Source organism: Takifugu rubripes, chromosome 14 (genome assembly GCF_901000725.2).
Source record: "Takifugu rubripes chromosome 14, fTakRub1.2, whole genome shotgun sequence".
NCBI lineage: Eukaryota > Metazoa > Chordata > Actinopteri > Tetraodontiformes > Tetraodontidae > Takifugu > Takifugu rubripes.
Genome location: NC_042298.1, coordinates 10,277,397 through 10,298,382, shown reverse-complemented (window position 1 = coordinate 10,298,382; position 20,986 = coordinate 10,277,397). Strand labels below are relative to the sequence as shown.

Here is a 20,986-nt window from a genome sequence, read left to right as displayed (position 1 = left end):
TAAATGCAACAAAATACAGGGAAACAGTTTCAGATTATTGGAGACAAATCTGATGGTAGGCTATGTGGTTACAACTATTATCAGATGCTGTTTCTGAATCATCGAGAATTTATTATTCATCAGTGTATAATGAGCCATTATCGTGAACATGTGGGTTAAAATAAACGCAAAATGACACCAGTGAGCGAAACATGCATCTCATCACACTGTTACCACCCTCCTCTGCTAGACCTTTTCTTAATGTCTCATATCAGCCTCTTCTTTTCACAAACACACAGGAGTGATAATCCATGGCTGCACAATAGCAATAATATCCAATAGGACGCTTCACCCCCTTGATTCTCCCGCGATCATATCCATTTGCTTAAACAATGTGGCCATAGACCAGCGAGCTGTTTTGCCAAATTGTATTAGAGAAGCAACAAAGGCTCACATACGCAGTTGTTTTTTAAAAAGGATTTATGCTCCGAGTCATCTGTGGAGGGGTGGCGCCCCAAAGATGTCCAACAAAGTCACAATAACCTGGCGGCGGTGGTCACAGAGCAAAAAGGCAAAGACCGAGAGGACGAGAGAGAAACTATTTATGCTCTCAGATACCAAATGAATGGTTTTGAATCAGTGAAAATGGAGGAAGAGCCAGCAAAAAAATTCTTAAAAAAAAGAAAAAAAACGAAAGGCAGAGAAAGGATTGAGGCCAAGCAGAGGCAGAGAAATTGAGTTTCACATTGGCAAATAAACGCGGAGGGAGCGAGCGCAGCATCCACCAACAATATTAGCTCCTCAGATTATTGATACAGTATAGTTCCAGGATCACAAATACATTTCCTCCATGCGGAGAAGGTCTTATTTTCATAACAGCCTGGAGACCCCAAAAGAATGGGGAGCTACTATGTTTGTTAGCTCTGGCTCTTCCACATTCCCGCTAAGGTTATTTGAGTAGACGGGAGCTAATCCCGCTCACTCAACAGTCCACGCGGGCTGTCAGAACGGTGACGAGGAGCCTTGACAGTATAGAAAAGACAAAGAGTAAAGTGTTAACCCTTTGCTGACAGTCCCGCTTTTACATGCAGCTTCCTATTCCATCTGCCGTTATGATGTCCTAATCATCGGCAGCAACGGAGGCACAGTCCGCTGTTGCAAATGCAGATCCAGGCTACAGGTCCAACGGGAGTAAACAGTAAGCTGTCAGAACGAGATGCCTGGAGTGAGTAAGTGTATTCGGTGTGTGTGTGTGTGTGTGTGTGTGTGTGTGTGTGTGTGTGTGTGTGTGTGTGTGTGTGTGTGTGTCTGTGCGCGTGTGTCAGCGTTGCGGCGGTAGTCGTGTCGAAAAATCTGTTTTATTGGTTTTCAACCCCCCCTCGGTTCCTCAGGCACATGACTAGGACACCTCAGATGAGAGGACCTGAAAGACCCATAGGACCCTGTTAAACTTCAACCATCCCAAAACAACAAAAACTAAAAAAAACAGAGCACACTGCCTGCTGAGGCTGCTTGGCTGCTGCCTAAAGGAGGGAGGGTGGGATGAATGCAGAATGAGTGGAAGGAGAACGATAGATCCATGAAAGATGGAGAGATTTCAAAATAAAAATGAAAGGAATGCTGACAGATAGAAAGATTGCCAAGTGAGACATGGGTTGATAGAGGGTTATAATTAGTGGAAGAGCACTGGTTGTTGTGTGCACAGCACCACGCGTGTCACGTAATTGTGCTTTCATAGCTGACCAAGCCTGAAATCTCTCACTGCTAAGGCTGAGTTTACCAGCAGATTTTGTTCTGTGCTAGTCTACAACCCCCAAAGAACACACAAACGCACACTTAGGCACGCACGCACGGACGGAGCGGCCTCACCACTGATAACATTCAAAGATGAAACACGCTGACATAGACAGACACATCACCTGCCTACACACACTTACAGCATTTCACGCTCATAGACAAACACACTCAAACACCCACACGCCAGAGAGAATCAACAGTCTTTTGTGGTCTTTTCAACAAAAACATTCCTCGCATGTGTTTTTTTTTCTCTTTCTGCATCATTGATTTGTCTTTACCATCCAGCCTCCAGCACACCGCCTACTTCCATTATTGTTCACATGGTGACTCCCAAGGTTAGCACTTAAATGTAGAAACCTAGCCATATAGGTGACGCAATAGCACACTAAACCTGAATCTGTGTGTGTGTGAGGCTGATAACAATTAGCAGTAATATTACAGTCAGCTCAAATAGCTTCTATTGTAGTTGAAACAAAAGAAGTTATTATTCTGAAAGTTGTGTTGCTGTTTTTGCCCTAAACTGTGAAACTATCTACAAACTGACTCCAGGTAAATATTTTTTATCTTTCTTTGCAGGCGGTTAATTGTTCAGAGCTTCGAATGCTGAATTTGCTCCTGTTGTTTCATCTAAAATACACAGCTTGCATCCTAAATATGTCACAGTAAAACATCTCAATTATTTATGAATATGGGACCGTTAGCATATGTGAGAAATCTCAGCTGAACATCTGAACACAGGAGTAAAGTTGCTGTCCTGTCGAGGTTTTCTTCACGCTAACTTTGGATTTTCACAAACAATATTTTTTCTCCTGATTGTGAAAAACAGCCAAGAAAAGAAAAGAAAAAAAACCTTCCATTTTCGCCTCTGTGCGACTTCACCGCGTGTGCTATGTTCCCGCACCATTGGCGAGAAGAATGTGTTGAGCCAGACTGGGAAGCGTAAAATAAAGCATCTCTCCAATGTAAAACCTGGGCGATTCTCCTACACAGGTGTGTTAGCCATCACACATTCACCAGTGTCTCGCAGAACCTGTATCGCATTTATCTAATTTGACTTTTCAATAATGATGAATTCCAGCTGGATTGTTCACATTTCCAGTGCTTATGATGAAACTACGCTCAACGCTGGTGTTTTACTGCATCGTCGGGGTCTTAAAGGGAACGAGAGGAGCTGATTTAATTAGCCATGTCTGAAATCAGCTGTGACACACCTTTGTGTAATCGTCCTACTTCAGCACTGCATCAGGCTGCTCCAGAAACGCACCTGCATGCCTGTTCGCCAAAATATCAGAAAAAGAATAACTTTTCTGTCGGTCTGTAATCCTCTCACATGAATATAAAGCCGTTTTTAATGGACGTGGTTTAAATACCACATCGGCTTCAGCGTGACAGAGCGAGCCATTCTTCACTCTGCCCTCAATGTGGCGGCGTCCTTTGCTGAATCTACTTTAAATGGGCAATTCTGTAAAGAGGACAAATTAATTTCTGACTCACTAAAGAGACGGAGAACAGAAACAGCCAGCGCAGTCCCCAAAACAACCAGACATTAAATTGTGGACAGGGAATAGATGTTCTAAAATAGGCTCGGCCCCATGTAGTGTTTGTTGGATGTGCTCCAGTCGGAATGTGTTGAATCCATTGAGAAACTGTTGAAACAGACAATGCGTGCATTACTTTTTTCACTAAAACCCACTTTGGATGATTATTTGTCTTTATTTGTGCTTGGTAAATTAGTGTAGACTGAAAGAAAAACAACACTCTCCACAATGACCATCATGCATGACATGACATATAGCATGTGTCAAACATGCCGTGTCGGGGCCACAGCCCATAGTGTACACACAGACTCCACCCAAACCCACTTAATCAATATTCCTGACAAGACAAAGCCTTGTTCATCTGATATTCCTCCTCTCTCCCAAGATAAATTTATGCCACTGTCCTCTGAGTGGGACTAAAATGCTGTTCACACCAACTCACTTTGCAAATAAAGCCTTACATCAAGACTGACAACTGCCTAAGCTCTCTGCAGCAGCCACTGCTTGGTAAAAAGCCTCTTTCAATAATGCATTTGACCGCTAAAACCTCCCAACACCCAAAGTAAAGCAAAGAGGCAGCACTGCAGATGCAGAATTAATTGATAAATCAATTGTATCGAGTGGGGACGTTGGGTCTGGCGATTAGCAATTCAGACAGTATTTCCTGTGTCTCTCCTTTATGAAGTTGTTGATTATAGACAAATGTGTGAATAAAACACATTAGCTCGTCACCTGAGTAGCATGCCTGCAGATTGATTTTTGAATGCTAAGTGGGCTAATCTACACTTGTACAACACACCTACGCCTCAGGAGCGTGGGCAGGTTCTCGGAGACGGGTGCTAACGTTCCGAAAGATGCCATTGCAGCTTCTGCTGCCCCTCAGATCTGTCGTCAGGCTCCACCTCCTCTCTCGTTCTCCTGCCCTCTCGCAGTCTGAGGACGTGAACTACATCAGCGGCCATGTGCAGAGATATAGTTGAACCCAGGGAGGGGACCTCCTTCACGAAGGCCTCGGAAATCCCGCTGGTGCTACACTGCGTGTCCCCATATGGACATGTAGATGAGTAGTGAGTACTTACAGTATGAGCACATACTGTAAGTCAGTATTATGCTCACAGAAGCAAAACCAAGCTGGATGGGACACGCTGGAATGTGTTTGCGCTTGGGAATTAATCAGGATTTACCATTTTTCCTCTTCAATGACATGTGCGGTTTCTTCTTATATCCATTCTATATATTTTTTTTCTCCATTCCAGTGTTTTTGTTTTTAAAATGTGCTCATTCAAAACAGAGCAGGCGTGTTTCTTTGCAATTTGCATTTTTCATTCTGCCGTTCGTCCGACAGGCTAAATCACTGCGCTGGCTCCGGACTTTAAAGAGAAAAGAAAAATTGAATTTTCTCAACAATCCTCTCGCAGGCACATCAGGCCCAGATGACACGCGGCACATGCTGCGTGTCATTAAATACGGCATTTCGGACTCGTTACATCTGGAGGCAACTTGTATCGGGCCTGGGCTGCTTGAAAACTGGCTGCACGCTGCTGCGATTCTCTTGGAGGAGCTTTTAGGCATGCTTTTCTGCTTGAATGCTTTTTCTTTGTGTTTGCCTTGGCTCTGCTGGCTGGCATTCAGCAGCGAATATGTGTCCACAGTTAGCAGTCAGTTTGGGTAAATGATCCAAAAAACTAATCCCTGCGTTCACGGCAAATCAGGGATCACTTCGGAATTAAAACAACCCCCAAGTATCACACTGACAAAAAAAACATATTGATTGTGCTCTACTATATTGTATACAAGGGCATCCAGATACATCAAGTACCATTTTGGTGCTATTTATCTTTTCAATGAGTTAATAATTCATGCTCATCTAGAAAGTTGAGCTATGAATATTACCGATGATACACATGAGGCTATTTAGCAGTCAGCAGGAAACAGATGAACTCGTTTGGAGGAGAGATGCGCCGTATACATCACGGTGTTTTATGCTGTTTAATAAATCATTTCATGGGCGTGCAACAAAACTGCAGCTGCACCTTTTTCATACCTAGATATTAATAATGGTCCGGAAGTGCAAGGGTGGAAGGGTAATGTGGTTTTGACATTTCATTGTGGGATAATACATCGTGTGTGGTCAGTGCCAGATCAATCATAGCATTACAGTGGCTATTAAAGAACCTGTGGGAGTCTAATTAGCAGGGTTGTTGCTGATGAAGTGTGAGAGTTTTCTGAGTGTGTGTGATTGATTTGATTTTGACACAATCCCTCCCCGAACATTTTCATGCGGCATGGTGACTAAAGGCGCGTAGCCGCCTCCTTTCTCGTCACAGACTCCGAGCTGTAGCGATGAAATCAATGCAAAAATAAAGGATTAGAACTTAATTATTACTGTACTCACACAGAAGCAAGAACTGCGCTTCAAGAGGGAGGACAATTTATGCCGTAGTAAATTGAGGAAGAAACAAAAATTGATTTTGCCACTTCCCAACTTGTCCGGCGACTTGATCCATCAAAATTTTCAGGGTGAAAAATGTGTCCCTGTAGTTGTCTGCTGGTTTTTCTGTTAGAAAGCGAGTGAGCCCAGTGTGAGCTCACACTGTTCCTGTGTGTGTGTGTGTGTGTGTGTGTGTGTGCACAGAAGAGAGTGGGGAAAAAGCCTGCGTGCTAACAAACTGCAATAGAATAACAAAAAAACAACCTTTAAGTAGATGTTGAATAAAGAGGACAACAACGTAAAACAAACACTTTGTAATCTATCTAATTGGAGCTCCAACTCCTAACCTACAAATCAATGGTTAGCAGAAAATAGCCCTGCTACATTGAGGGGCTCCTCCACTGCCATTTTGGCTGTGCTGACTCCACCCATGTCACGTTAAAGCACAGGAGACCGCTGCAAGAGTCTACAAATGATATGTCTTTTAAAGACAATTGCAATTTTGTTCCTATAGTGGCTCTTTGAAGCAACAAAGGAAGGAATGCAGGTAAACACAGCACAGATGTTGAGCAGAACTGCACGCAGCCAGCAACTGTGAGGAAATAGTCCTCCAGTCCCCTCCATCAGTTGCTCCTATACTTAATGCCTTCAGGAGAAGCATGTCAGCAGTTTAGCAGGCTGAAGGTGATGAAAGAAGTGAGCATAAACATGTTTGTGTTGCACATTATTGCATCAACTAGTCACAGTTTTGCTAGTTAAGTAACCATTCTTTCCATTTACTGTTGAATGCATATTAGCATACAGGTTGTCATGAAAAAGGACATCATCCATCCATCCATCCATCCATCCATCCATCCATCCATCCATCCATCCATCCATCCATCCACCCACCATCTATCTTCCATCCATCCATCATCTATCATCCATCCATCATCCATCATCTGTCCATCATCCATCCATCCATCCATCCATCCATCCATCCATCATCTGTCCATCATCTATCCATCCATCCATCCATCATCCATCCATCCATCATCTTTCCATCATTCATTCATCATCCATCCATCATTCATCATCCATCATCCATCCATCATCCATCATCCATCATCTATCATCCATCATCCATCATCATCCATCCATCCATCATCCATCCAGCATCCATCCATCCATCTAGCATCCATCCATCCATCCATCCATCCATCATCTGTCCATCATCCATCCATCCATCATCATCCATCCATCACCTATCCATCCATCCATCCATCCATCCAGCATCCATCATCCATCCATCCATCATCATCCATCCATCACCTATCTATCCATCCATCCATCCATCCATCCATCCATCCATCCATCCATCCAGCATCCATCCATCATCCATCCATCCATCATCCATCCATCCATCCAGCATCCCTCCATCCATCCATTGTCTCATCACTTGTTCAGGACCTTGGACAGCTCCCAGTCCTACAGGCCACATCTTCTTATCTCCAAGGACAGTTTAGAGCCTCCAATCAGAACATAAAGCCTCCATGAAGGGAATCCAACCCAGGAGACATCTTGTTGTGAAGTGACAGCGTAAATCACTGCATCATGTATTAGGAAGAATTATTAGCAGCAGGGTGAGACGCTGCGTTGTCTTATGCAAGATAACACATTCAGGCGTCCAGAAGTAAAATGGCTTCATTTAAATGAGCAACATTATGACCACTCCAGTTGTGTATTTTCAATCAGCACTCCCATAAACACGCACTCCACTTGACAAATTAATCTCATAAAGTAGAGTGGGCTTGACCAGTAAGCTTCTTGTGGCCGTTATCCTTCGCTCCTCTGATAACAGCGCTGAGGTGGGGTGGGGGGTAAAGGAGTGGAAATTGTCACAACAGAAACCTCGGCCATGTTTCTGTTGTTTTAGGCGTGCGTAGTCACGACTGGAGGAAGATATGAGAGAACAGAGAGATGATGATGCCAGCTGACACATACTGTAGCCAAATGCTTTAAAGCTGAATGCCTCAAGCATATGCTTTTGTGTGTGTGTGTGTGTGTGTGTGTGTGTGTGTGTGTGTGTGTGTGTGTGTTAGCCTGTGTGCCTTTGAGGGAACCAGGGACCTACGTTGAGTTTTTGGTTTTGATTCTATTTCTGGTCCTTTCATTGTTGCTTTGGGCTTCAGCACTAAAATAAACACTATTGTGTTTGAAAATGGTAACAACAAACTGCGACAAACTTTTCTTTTTCCTCCATAAAAGCTGTTGATGGTGAAATCTTTCTTATTCTGTACATGTTGCAGATGCCAACCATAAACATGGAGGAGAGCTGCTTTTACCTCATACTGATTAACGCTCTTTTCTAAGACATTTATCTAAAACTGCTGTCCAGGGAAATTAATATTCACTTGTCATCCTATTTGTTGTGGAACACTGTTGCAGAAAATCTGCTCTACAAGAGAGTAGGATGCTGTCCTTTTTATTATTTGCCTTTACTCTATTTTTAGGACCCAGCATACATTGATGCAAGGTTCTGTTCAATTTTACAGCTTTTGTATATTATTATATTGTATATAAAAAATTCTATATTTCTCTTTCGCTGCCTAAAGGGAAAAAATGATGTTGTATAGTTTACTTGTTTAATTCCATAATTGACCTTTCCCATACTGCAAAGAGCCAATGACAGACAAGTGAGGGGAGGAAGAAAAAAAACAATCAGCAGTCTGGGATTTGTTGAGAAGAAAGCACTTTTGCAGTTGGAGGGCAAATATTTGAAGATGGCTACACCTTACAATCCCAGTGTGTTTGCATGTCACGGTCCAGCGTACTGATGATCCTGACTGGTGAAGCTTGTCTCACCTTGAAAAGATCAGCGGGGTTTTAAACACTTCTCTTCTCTCCACGTGACGGACACGAGACGCAGAGGAGCAAAAGAAGAAGAGAGGCAGGGAGATAAAAAAAAAGTCCTACCGGGCCCGGAACCGCCAGGGCGCTTAAATGCTGGCCGCGGCCCTGAGTGTTTCGTTCAACATTATAGACAACGTCTCTCACATTGTCCTCTCGCTAATTCATGAACACAATTCTGCGAAGGAAATTTAGTTTTGAAAAAAAAAAGTTAAAGGGCAAAAAGGAAGGAGTAGGAGTGATTCCATGGGATAAAAAAGGGAGCATTACAGTGCCAGGGGCTACTGCATTCCTGGAATGAAAATTCATAAATAATGCAGAACTGGATAACAAAAAGAACTCCCCCGCCGTCTCACACTGTAGTGCGCTATCCAAAGGCCGAGCAATATCGCTCAAATCTCAGAAAAAGACAAATTATGAGACCCATATAATTTTGGGGGATTTTTCTTTGAGCGGGGACAGCGTGGGCTGTGGACAGATAATTCAGACTGCCACTCTGCCTAAACTTTGAGGACTTTTGATACGTTGAAATAATAATGGGATCCATGCCAAACTGCTAACTAGTTGTTGTTGTTTTAAACATCTCCAAAAGGCCATGTGCACCGCCTGCTCAATGAGTGCGAGTGCTGGAAATTAAGTCCGCGTGCAACAGCTTAAAACTATAATTACTACAGCGGTGACCAGAAAGTGAGTGGCATGAGCTGAGGCGTAAAGCTGAAATGTAAAATGGTGGCTTATACCTGTGGTGGGATTGCTGATTGACAGAAATGTCAATCCCTTATCAAACATGTGCCTAAAATTAAAACTGCGTGAGTGACATTTGAATTCATACGGCGGCTCTCAAATTGTGAAGGTGTTGCCTTAATGGGTGTGCCATTTAAAATGTGCACTAAAAAGCTGCTCATCCCCACCTCCACTGCCGCATCCTTTTAGAGCTTGAAAGCCATTTACATGTGGGCAATGAACCTACACACATGCGTGCACGCACACACACGTGCACTCGCTTCACCAGACAATAGTAGGAGCAGCTCATCAACACTGTAGTACAGTACAGCGGGAGAAATGAGTGTTGGATTACAATCACCAGCCTCTCCTGCGCTCATGTATCATCCTCTGTATCAGTGTGCACGTGACCATATATGTTTCTGTGCGGTAGCATGGAAAATGGGCAGCACTGTGTGTGTGTGTGTGTGTGTGTGTGTGTGTGTGTGTGTGTGTGTTGTGTAGTCTAGAGTCTCTCTATTTCTCACAGAGAGCAAAGAGAGCGACTGCTTCATTTCTATCATTGCTATCAATAACTGAGGCAAAATGAAGCAGCAAAAACTGAGAGCACTAGGTGACCCTGAACGCATCACAGGGAGAGGACGCGAGGGGTGTCTAGAAACTTTTATATTTGGCAATATTGTTGTCCTGAATTGTGGGACAAAGATCTAAGGGGTGAAGTCATGTAAACATGAGACTGCATGGAGACATCCAGCCCATTAGATTCATGTATGAGACATGTAGTGTCTGATTACAATGTATTAAATTTTTAAAAGGCATATTTATGCTCTTCATACATATAATTTAATTATGCATGTATTTCTTGTACTTAGTTTCAATCTAATGTACAATGGAGAAGACTATAGGTCTCATTTAAATTTTTTGGAGCGTACAAGTTCAATTCACCCAGCCTTCACTAATAATTATGATGCATCCAAATGCATTTGCTGCGGTTAATTATTTACCCTCCAAGACAATATTAAATATGAATATCACACGTTTCAATAATTTAGCCTATAGGGAAGGTCTGAACAGCTGCAGAAGTTCATGCATGAGGTGTAAAATAGGCATTTGCCATGCAACGAGTGTCCTTAACGTGCCTGTTGGACCTGTGGCGGCAGCAGTGGCCCGGGCCGTTAAAGGGGATGCTTTGAAGGAAAAAGGAAGACAGAAGGTGCCCGTCAGAGGGATCTGTACCCTCTGGATCCCCGGTGGCTCTCTTGGTATCATTGAGCTACCTCAGTGTTGATGGTGATGGAGTGAACGAGTCCCAACTGGAGCGAAACCAGCAAAGGCTGAAGGCGTTGCTGAATTCGACAACACAGCCTGCAGACAGTCCGGTGCGTGGACTGTGATGGTTTCTACTGCGTGTCACACGCGCGCGCGCGCGGTTCGCATGCAGAAAGTCTGCATCCCGACACTTTACATGCGGGCGCAGTCATTTTCATAAACCCGTACCACTTATACACGCACACACACGCAGACACACACGCTCTTCCTCTTCTCCTATTCCGTCCCTCTGTAGTGCGCGCGCATGGATACAGCACATCTGATGATAACCATTTCCTATCAACTCACGTTGTCCCGGCACTTGCCGAGCAGCACCGAACCCGTGTCACCTCAGTTAAAGGCCAGAACTGAACGTGTCGCTCACCTTGCCGACGCAGAGCCATCCCTCTAGTCCGATCCCATGTTACAGGATGCCTGCCAAAGGCTGAACTCAACCGGCTCCCGATCGGCACAATTGGGACCTGCGACGCGGTGCTCCTCCTAAAAACCTGAAGCATACAGCTCTATCTCGCTCGCTCTTTCTCTCTCTCTCTCTCTCTTTCTCTCTCTTTTCTCTTTCTCTCTTTTCTGTAAGTGCTGGTCTGGGTTTTGAGGCGGTGGTGCTGATGCTGATGATGCTCGCTTTCAAATGCCGACAGAGGACGGAGACGTGGTCCGCGCAGGGAGGAGCGGGTCTCCTCGAAGTGGCGGTGTGTGGAGCAGCCCGTTGTGTGTGGAAGGCAGCCTTGGAGGTGCGTTTAGCCGCAGTTTAACCCGAAGGGTCTGACGGATGCTGTTGCTGGTGAGGCTCGGTGCCGCTATAACGGAGTCCCTGGATCATACCAACGCACCGAGCAGAAGGGGGTGTGGCAGAGAGCGGCTACAGACTCAAACGCGCACAGACTCTGTGTCGTCAGGGGGTCGTCTGGATCACTTAAACTCATTCAGGTTGCCATACGGCTGCACCGTGGTTTTATGGCAGAATGCTGACTCGTTACTGAAGCATCAGTATTGAAAACGGGATTTTCTGACAGCAGCTCATTCCCCCCCAACTAATAAAACCCATGGCGTTGAATAAAAACTATCAGTTTCACTCTCTATGGTCTATATGGCAAACATACGCTAAAAATAAATCAACAAATAAAATAAAAGGAAACATTCTAAGTAGCTGCATCCCTTCATCTTGCAAACAAAAACTGCAGTTCTAAATCTGACAGCCTTGCAACTATGGTGCTGTCTCACACTATAAGCCAGAGCAAATAGCCTAAAAGTTAAAGTTTGGCAGATACGTTTAGTCTCACCTTAGTCCCAGTTATAAAATCCACATTGTAAACTGACAAAAAACAGCTGGAGTCAGACATCCTAGCTAGGCCTCGGTGCTCATCTCATCGCATCTGTTATTTTTTTTGGCTAAATTCCTGACCCACGCTGCTTCAGTGGTACACTGTGTGTACAGTACGGCTATTTTCAGCCATTCTGCAGCTGCCACAAACAACTTGTGAATGACAGGGGTTCTAATGATGCACTTTATTATTTCCCCAAAGTGCGGTACATGTGGGGCTACAAACAACCATTTTGACAGCTGCTTCAGTCTATCTGCCTTTCAGCCTGTCTCTCGGTATCCCCCAAGCAGCACAGCAGTGTGCATCTTTTATCAACAATAGATTTTGGCACTTTCCATTTGTTTCATCACCAGTCCTTCCTAAATGGAGGCTGCGGGTGCAGCGTTTCACATGGGGAGGATGGAATGTTTCAAAGGAGCTAAAGATAGAGCGAGAGAAAGGCTTTATTGGAGCAAATAGGCTTTTTCTGATAAAGATTGGTACTGCATTTGCCATGTGGATTTGGTCAATATATGCCTGCCACACTGCTTCTCGCCCAAACGACTACAGAACATTAGAACATTACACTTCTGATCAAAATCCATACAAAGTTGCAGGGACCATACACTCATGCTGGAGATCTTTGTCTTCCTGCAACTCAATGTTAGCCCACAGAGTCCTAATGGCAGCCACAGCGCAACCCCGGCGGCTTGCTGAACGCACTTCCATCACAGCCGCTTCTCCTCAGCTCAACACATCTCACTGAGACATCTCTTTGACAACCAGCTCAATGCAGAGATGTGAAATGTCACCGTTTTTACCGCAATTCCTTTTTATGATCGTGGTCTGTGGAGGAGCGATAATAGACACGGAGAGGAAAAAGCACATTGGCCTTGGCATGAGCCCCGGCTTATCATCCACAAGAGAATCCATAAGCAAAATATAATGTGATTTATGGTGACGACAGCAGGACGATTTTACCTGCTTGTTTGTTTTGCTTCTTGTCCATAATGGAGGTTTATTGCTGTAAAGTCTGTAAATGAGACACGTGGCATTTTATTGAATAACAAACCTTATGAGAGCCGTAGATGCTCTACTGTGCCAGTTAAAGTGCCTTTCAGACCCAGTTCCAGTAGCTCTGATGTCATCACGGTAGAAACTGTTTTATCATTATCGAAGATTATTAAACAGTAAAAAAAAAAAAAAGGAAAACAAATTGGAAGTCTAACTGTATCATTTCTGTCTTATTTGCAGGACATGGAGAGCTGAGCGCAGAGGGTGGGACGGGCAGCACAGAGGTGGATTTAGAGCCGGTTCACCATAAAAGCGATGTGAGAGCGTAGCGAAACTGACTGTTGGTGCTGTGAATGCTAAAATGGAGGCCGGTGAGAATGACTTGGAAGGGAATATCTCCCCTTTCTCCCAGACTGTAAGCAACCTGCACCCATATTCCACACGTGTAACATGTCTGTTGAGACATGAATTACTGGGATTTATTACGCTGTCCTGGGGGTTGTGAATCCACCCACTCCTTAATGCCACTTCATGAGCTGTGATATTGGATGTTTAACTGTACTATTTCACACCACAGCTGAATGCGGTGGCTCTATTATTCAGTCAAATTAGGAAGCCAAACCAGTTTTCCCTCCGTGTGTGATCAGTTGGCCAGTGATCAGTCCTTCCAACTCAGAAAACAGGGCGAATTTTGCAGGCGGTAGCTGCAAACTTTTCCAATCTTCCTCTTTATTTCCTCTATCTGCTTCTAAAGACTCCTATCTTCTCCAGTTCTTTTTTTTTTTCAAACTTATTTTCTCTCCTTTTATATCCCTCCACCTAGCTCCATCCCTCTCCAGGGTGATGTTGCTGAAGGGATTTCTCTTATTCTGTAATGAGGGATCGTGATGCTGTCAACACCGCTTAGCAGCTTCACCAGCACTACTGTTTTATTCTGGCCCTGCACAGAAACTCTGATCTCCAAGAGTAACGAGACTCCACCCAGTCAGCCACAGAACCTTCAGAGCAGACCGGAGACAGCTATTGTTAAAAATACCGTCCTTTTATTTTTCAAATGACAAAGCTCTGACCTTTAGAAGCCATGCTCCCCGAAACCATAAATTCTCAATGATTTCATTTTACATTTCGTCCAAGCATTCACAACCAAAATAAAAAAAAAACCTTTACGGTCTTCATCCTGCCAATGAGGCCCTGGTTTTATTTTCAATTATCGCATTTCTACTTTTTTAAAACTCTTGGATGGGATTTAAGTAGTTCTGGAGCCTGCTAAAGTGTTGAAAGAAGCAAAAAGGATGATATAATCTCTTCTGATATCAGTTCTAAAACCTGTCCTTTTTTAAGCCTGTCATCAGTTTCCTATCTGGAAAATGCAACAGAAGAAAAGAAGCCAGCATGGAGAGGCACCTATTGATTAGTCACAACAGCAAGAGCCCTGATGTGCGAGTGATGTGAACCACTTTCAGTGTGTTGACAGATGAAATGGCTCCATAACCTCACCCCTGTGAAACATTCTCCTTCAAGCCTTTCTCGCATAATTAGTAATATCCATGAAAGGGCGTGACATTAATAAATCCCACATTAAAATCCACATATTTAAACTGTGTGAGGGGGTTGAAAGAAAGCAATATTTTCTAAGTCGTGGAGCCGTGACATTCCATAGCTAAGAGAGGGAGGTGATTGCAGCTGAGAGGACAGGGAGCCACCGAGGGAGAGGACAGCGACCATGTGATGCAGGAATTATTGATTTATAAGGCATATCTTTATCCTTACAGTATGCATGAAAGGGAAGAGAACCTCAGGAGCATCTCTCGATCACCTTGAAAAATGGAATTGAGTCTTTGTTCTGCACCAACAGACTCGTGTACCTGCACTCTTTGGTCCCCAAACCAGGACTAAAAAAAAGGCTTTTTCGCTTTGGAACCCTGAAATCTAAGGACTGTTCTCACCAGGATCAAAGCCAAGGTGTGTTTTAGGGGCTTTTGCATTTAGGTGTGTGTAGTGTTGAGTGTTCCTCAGTCTGTGTGAAAAGCCCCTCAGATACTGAATGCCACCCCAAAGCATGGCCGCCGCTCCTCTTCTCCTTTTATCACCGTGCACTTCTTACCGTTGCTCCCCTGCTTACCTGCGACAGGAGCGCCTTTCAAAGGCGCCTCATTGCATTTCAAAAGCCAGCAACTCCCACTCCAGTTTCTTAGACTCCCACGCGCACGTACGTGCATACAGCTGTCAGCTGCCCAAATATTGTGCATCCCATGGCCTTTTCTCCCGCCCCTTCCTGCACTAACCTCCTCCACAACCTCGCATTGTTGAGATAATAATATTTTATGCATGCCACAACAGCCCACACACAGATACAGCTTATGAAAGACGTTCCAAACTGACTTGCCTGGTAACACGCGTGTCTTTCTTGCGTGCTTGGTTAAGATACTCAAACGTTGCAGTGCAGGAGCTTGATGTAATGTTTTAGGAGTCTTTGGTATCGATACACCTATGGGATCGCTTTCTGAAACTTCGGGAAAGGCCAAAGGAGTTCGGATCTGACACAGGCATCCTGATCTCCAGAGAATCGTCTGTATTCTGCCTACATACCTGCGCATTTGTCAGAGCAGGAGAGGACGGAGTAGAATGAATTTGCATTTGTTTGAAGTGGCATTATTAATTCATGCCAAAGAGACGAGGGGATTCTTTTTTTGAAGAAGGGGAGCCTCCCAATAAGCACAGGGACTGTTTGATCTTGTTATGTCTCCTTGTTCTGCCTGTGAAAACTGTATTGTTGTCCACGTGCTTTGTGTTTGGGTGCACCATTCTGACTGAGGCGGTTGCGGACAACAGGCTGCTTTAAGTGTTAACTTATCTTATTTAATCAGCATGCTCTGAGCTAAATGACAAGTTATTATCACCGGCCACCCATTGACTTCTGCTCAGCTTCTCAAACAGCCAACGCGAAAGGTCAAACACTGATAATGAGCAGACAGCGAGCGCCATTGCTAATTACACACAAATGCAAAATTTGAATGGAAAATTAGGCAGCATTTGCACGTAAGGGTTCAAGTGCGGAGACTTCGCCATCACTGTAAGCAAGTATTTTACAAAGAACGGCGTCATTCCTGAGACGCTGATGTATGACTGATACTTTGGGATCTGGGAAAGGAGGCTGCAGCTGAGGTGTGGTTCTTCTCCTGAACATCAGGCAGATTCATCCGCACAGACGCATCCATGCACGTGAGCCCATAATTAATATGATCTGCAGTCCTCTGGGTGTTATCACCATCAATAAGCAATAAGTCTACTTGTTGCTTCGCCTGTGCATAATGTTGCAAAGATTTCCAACCATTCTCCACACAGAGTGTGTGTGTGTGTGTGTGTGTGTGTGTGTGTGTGTGTGTGTGTACGCGCGCCTTCACATTTATGACATACTGAATCCTCTTCATTCTAATGGTGATGTGGGGCCATGTTTGCAAGGTGGGGCCATTTTGCTGGGCCCCACAACTTCAAAGAAATGTTTTAGTATAAAGACATGGTTTAAGGGTTAGGGGTACACTCGGGTTTAGGTTAGGGTTAGGGGATGAGATGTGAGGGTTAGGGTTCAGACAAGCAGCTGGTCTACAAAAGTCCCCACAAAGACAGAAATGTGAGGATGCGAGTGTGCACAGTGCTGGCAGAACGCCAGCCATTTCCCAGAAATGGTGTTTCTGGGAGAAACACGCAGAGACAAATATACATGGTGGCACATTATCAGCTGCAACACAAAGGCACACTGGCAGAAATCCATTTTGGGGGGAGGAAGTGGCGGGGGTGAGGCCGTCTCTGTGCATGTGTTTGCTGGTTGAAATCAAGGGAAGAGATGCAGAAAAAGGGTATTGTCAAGGATAAAGGTGTTTTTTTTCCCCTTCGGGGAGCAGGGTGATTACATGAGAGCACATAAAGATAAAAATTATTAATGGTGTTACTGGTCAGCAGGACGCCATCCTGGGGGGTGTTTTGGAGGCACATATCAGGCATGTCCTGGTAATACAGTTGATTAAAATCTTTCTGACAACAAATATGATTGTTACATTTCTTTTCCTCGGCCTGCGTGATCAGATAAAGCCATCAGCCCACATTCTGAACAGAACCATCTTTCAATGAGAGGGCTTAAGCTCAAGCCCTTTAGTCGAGCACTGACAGAAAGCATTTACCTTGCTTAAGTGTCCTTGAGCATTTTACTTAATCCTCACCAACTGTAGGGGTGCTGTTATGGCAGAAACCCGAGCCGCAGGCAAGTGAAGCATGCGTTTGTGCTTCAGGAATCCGAGCGAAACCCTGACACTTCTGTCCCCGGTGCTGAACATCAGCCGCCAATGGAACACAAATGTATCCACCAATAGGGTACTAAAATTAGGCCTGTACAAAGACAACAGAAGGCACGTTAAATGTATGTGATGGACCATTCCATAATGCATCCCAGAAAAGCCCTGGATTGACTTGGGTTGTAATAATAAAATATTTAAAATGTGGGGAAAAATTAGAGATCACAGAAAAATCGCCATCAAAGTTTACTAGATACAAAATCACTGCTCATGGGCGTACTATATCAGTTCCAGGCACTTTCTGGCTCATCTAGTGATCCAGCACATCCACCGGAGCCCATTGCCGCCATTCAACACGATACTTGTAATTCCAGCAGGTGCACTGTAGCACATTTCAGAAATAGCCCTTCATGGTGCTACAAAGCACTGAAAAGAGAAGTTTCAGGGCTCACTTCCTGTCAGATCTGAGTAAGTCACGGGAACATTCAGGTTTTCAAGTCAGCTCCAACTGAGCAAGTCTTTGTTTCATTTTGCAAAACAGCTATTAAGCACATTGTGTATTTATGATAGTTTCGCTGACAAAAGGAACCCAAACGACACAGAAACGGTCAACGATGACGGTGATGATGATGATGGTTGGACACCGCATGGTGCAAACGGACATATTTGGATTATAGGATCATTAATATTTGGATTTTATGAGAAAAATCTAAATGGGCAGAGCAGTCGGACCCAAACGCAGCACGCTCGGGAAGAGGATCCTGGTGCGCCGGCGGAGCGAACCGAGCAGCAGAAGACCGGCCGACCACGAGCAAAGAGAAACCGGAGCAGATCTCCACAAACTCGGGATCAGAGACAGAAGGCGGAGGTCTTTTACCGGGACAGAGGCGAGGCAGGAAGGTCAAAAACAGGCAGGGTCGTTGCCGGGTGATCAGGTCGTAGAAGAATCCTGGAGTGACTCGCATGAATGCAGAGGTCAATCTGGGAGAGAGGGAACGGGAGGCACGAGCTTAAATGCTGGGTTGATTGCAGATGCAGAACAGGTGAGTGAAATGACTCCCAGAAGACAGACTGTGACAAAAATATGCTGTTTATATTTGATATTTAATTCAGAATAGCAAATAGGGGGAGTGGGGAACACCTAAATCTGTATATCTAATATTGTAACCTACCTTCTGACATGCAACCCAACAAGCCCTCCTATAATTTATTGTGGTTTGTACAAATGATAATTTGATGGATTGAGGATTTTCGTGGATAGCTGAGGGTTTTTTCATCCCTAAAAGAGTTCACAGGCCTTCTTTCCAAGTGATTAAATTCTGTGAGTAGATTCATAAAGTTGAATATAGTTTGAGCAGTTTTATAAAATTCTGAGCGTCTGGGCACATACAGTATCAAGATATTGCAGGTTTCCATCTTTCTGACAGAGGGAGAAATACAGAAGCTCACTCAAAGTTGCCCTTCATGATTTTCATGTTTAAATCGCCATTAGCACCTTCGCATTCAGTTTTGCTGCAATTTCATGAAGAAATCAGAGAAATTCAAACCAATACCATAGAGCAATAACATTAAAACAGACTTTGATTTTATTTTTAAAATATACTAAAAAAAAAAAAGAAGAAAAAAACCATCTCCAGCACAGTTCTATACAAACGATTCTGCTGTTGTGAAGATTCCCATGAGCTCAGTGGCCTCCATCATTCTGAATGTTGGGAACAGGACTCTCCCCAGAGCTGCCTGTCAAACCAGACGGGGGCAAGAACGCATTACGATTATTATGAAAATAATTACATTTGAGGATTCTGACAATGTGCACCTCCCACATGCCGTGGTGATTTAGCTGAGTGATTGGTCCTCTTCATGACGACCCTCCTACGCGGTTCATTTACTGCCATTTTAGAATTAGCACAGAGCAAAGTACCCTATGTTTATTTGACAGTGTCGAATCTTTAAATGTGGAGGTTTTCCCACATAGTGCAGATGTCAGGAAGAAGGGAAGAAACCACCCAGTGGAATATGCTCAAGGTATACGTTTTTGATGAAGTTAACTACCGGTATTGTTATGTTAACTAGCATGTTTTTGGAGACAGGTACAATAGCAAGACTGTAGCTCATGGAGCTAGCGTGCAAATTAGCTGCATCCCATTGAGAGGAAGATTGTCTCAGACAGATCAACACAGACTCACCATTGTTCACATTTAAAATGCTTTTGACAACTCAGATGATGTGCACGGGCGAAGCCGACGTACGATTATGAATCTTCGTCTAGATCCCGACGGATAAATTGGTGACTGCCAAACCACCACAACACGGCAGCTGATAAAAGGCAATCCCAAGTGACAGCAACATCAATAAGAAGCTCGTGGGCTGGAGGAAGATGTGGAAAGCTGCGGAAAAACGACGGCAAGATTGGTATCAGTTGGGGAGGAAGAGCGAAACACAAGACTTTGGTCCGTGTTTCTGTCCATGTGCACGCACACGCGCGCACGTGTGTGTATTGGTCCAGATGCATTAAATGATAGTAGCCCGAATGAGTCAACAAATGATCCTTCTGTTTCATGTGAGGGCCTCAGCGATGAGAGAGGACCGACGGGGCGGCCGCAAACGACGGAGCGGTGGGGAACTACCCTTGAACACGTTCCCACAGGCTGTTCCTGCACGGCCGTGTCCACAGACAGGATCTGGTCACTTTGTTTCAATTCTCCACAGACAGGGGCGGGCTTTGTTTTTTGTCTGACACGTGACAAGTGAGTTAATTAAGATGCTGACATTATTAAAGCAGGGAGTGGCTGCAGTATGGTTTTTATTAATTCACCATCTGACCTTTCAAAGGGATTCATACTCAAACCTGATATCTTCACAAGTGTCCAGTGAAGTCAGAAAGAGCAGATTCAGCTGTCTCAAAGCTCACAATGGCAGCACTGACTTTTTTTGGTTTCTGTCCTTTTTTTTTAAACTGAACCTCGGTGGTAGAGGGGTATTGGCAGAACAAATGCTGCACACACACACACACACACACACGCGCACACACACACACACACACACACACATGCACACGCCACCATTTGTCATGTGAAGTGTGCTGGAGGTGTTTGTTCAAGCACTTGTGCAAGATTAAAAAGTGACTTTTTCTTTGAATATAACTTCTCAGAAAGGGAACTTAAAATGGATGAAATATGGCATTTACATAAACTCTCTCTCTCTTACACTCACACACACACACACACACACACACACACACACACACACACACACACACACACACAAGAAGTCATTTCCAAAACCAATTTCCCAGGAGTGCAGCCCAGCTTATCAAGCTCCCAAGCCGATGAAATCATTCATTGATTGGGAAAAATAAAGTAAAATCTTTATTATTACATAATATAAGGCCTCAAGCAAGTTATTCATGAGGTGATGAGACTTAAAGGACAATGACGACAAAAAATGCTTCCGGGGACCGACGCTCCCGTCACTGCAATGACTTTGCCTTCAGCCAAAAGTCGCTGAGTTTCCGGGAGTCAACATGTGAATTTACACTCCGACGAAGAAACTGTACCAACAGTTCAAATCCACATCTCAGGATCTCATTTTATATCCCTCTGTTCATTAAACTTGTCTCTCGCTCCTCAAGTTCAGCTTTACAGTGCAGCAAGTGTTCATTTCAAATATACGAAATACAGGAAATATACGTCAAAT

The 20,986-nt window shown here is 44.2% G+C and overlaps 1 protein-coding gene across 2 annotated transcripts in view; it reads right to left on the bottom strand.

Moving 5' to 3' along the window:
- The window catches only part of tenm1 (teneurin transmembrane protein 1), a 141,358-nt gene extending 129,861 nt beyond the window's left edge, over nucleotides 1–11,497 (bottom strand). For both annotated transcript variants that reach the window (XM_029847107.1, XM_029847108.1), the window contains exon 1: nucleotides 11,051–11,497. The gene's annotated coding sequence lies outside the window, so the exon portion shown is untranslated. The remainder of the gene's footprint in view (nucleotides 1–11,050) is intronic.
- Nucleotides 11,498–20,986: the final 9,489 nt, after the last annotated feature.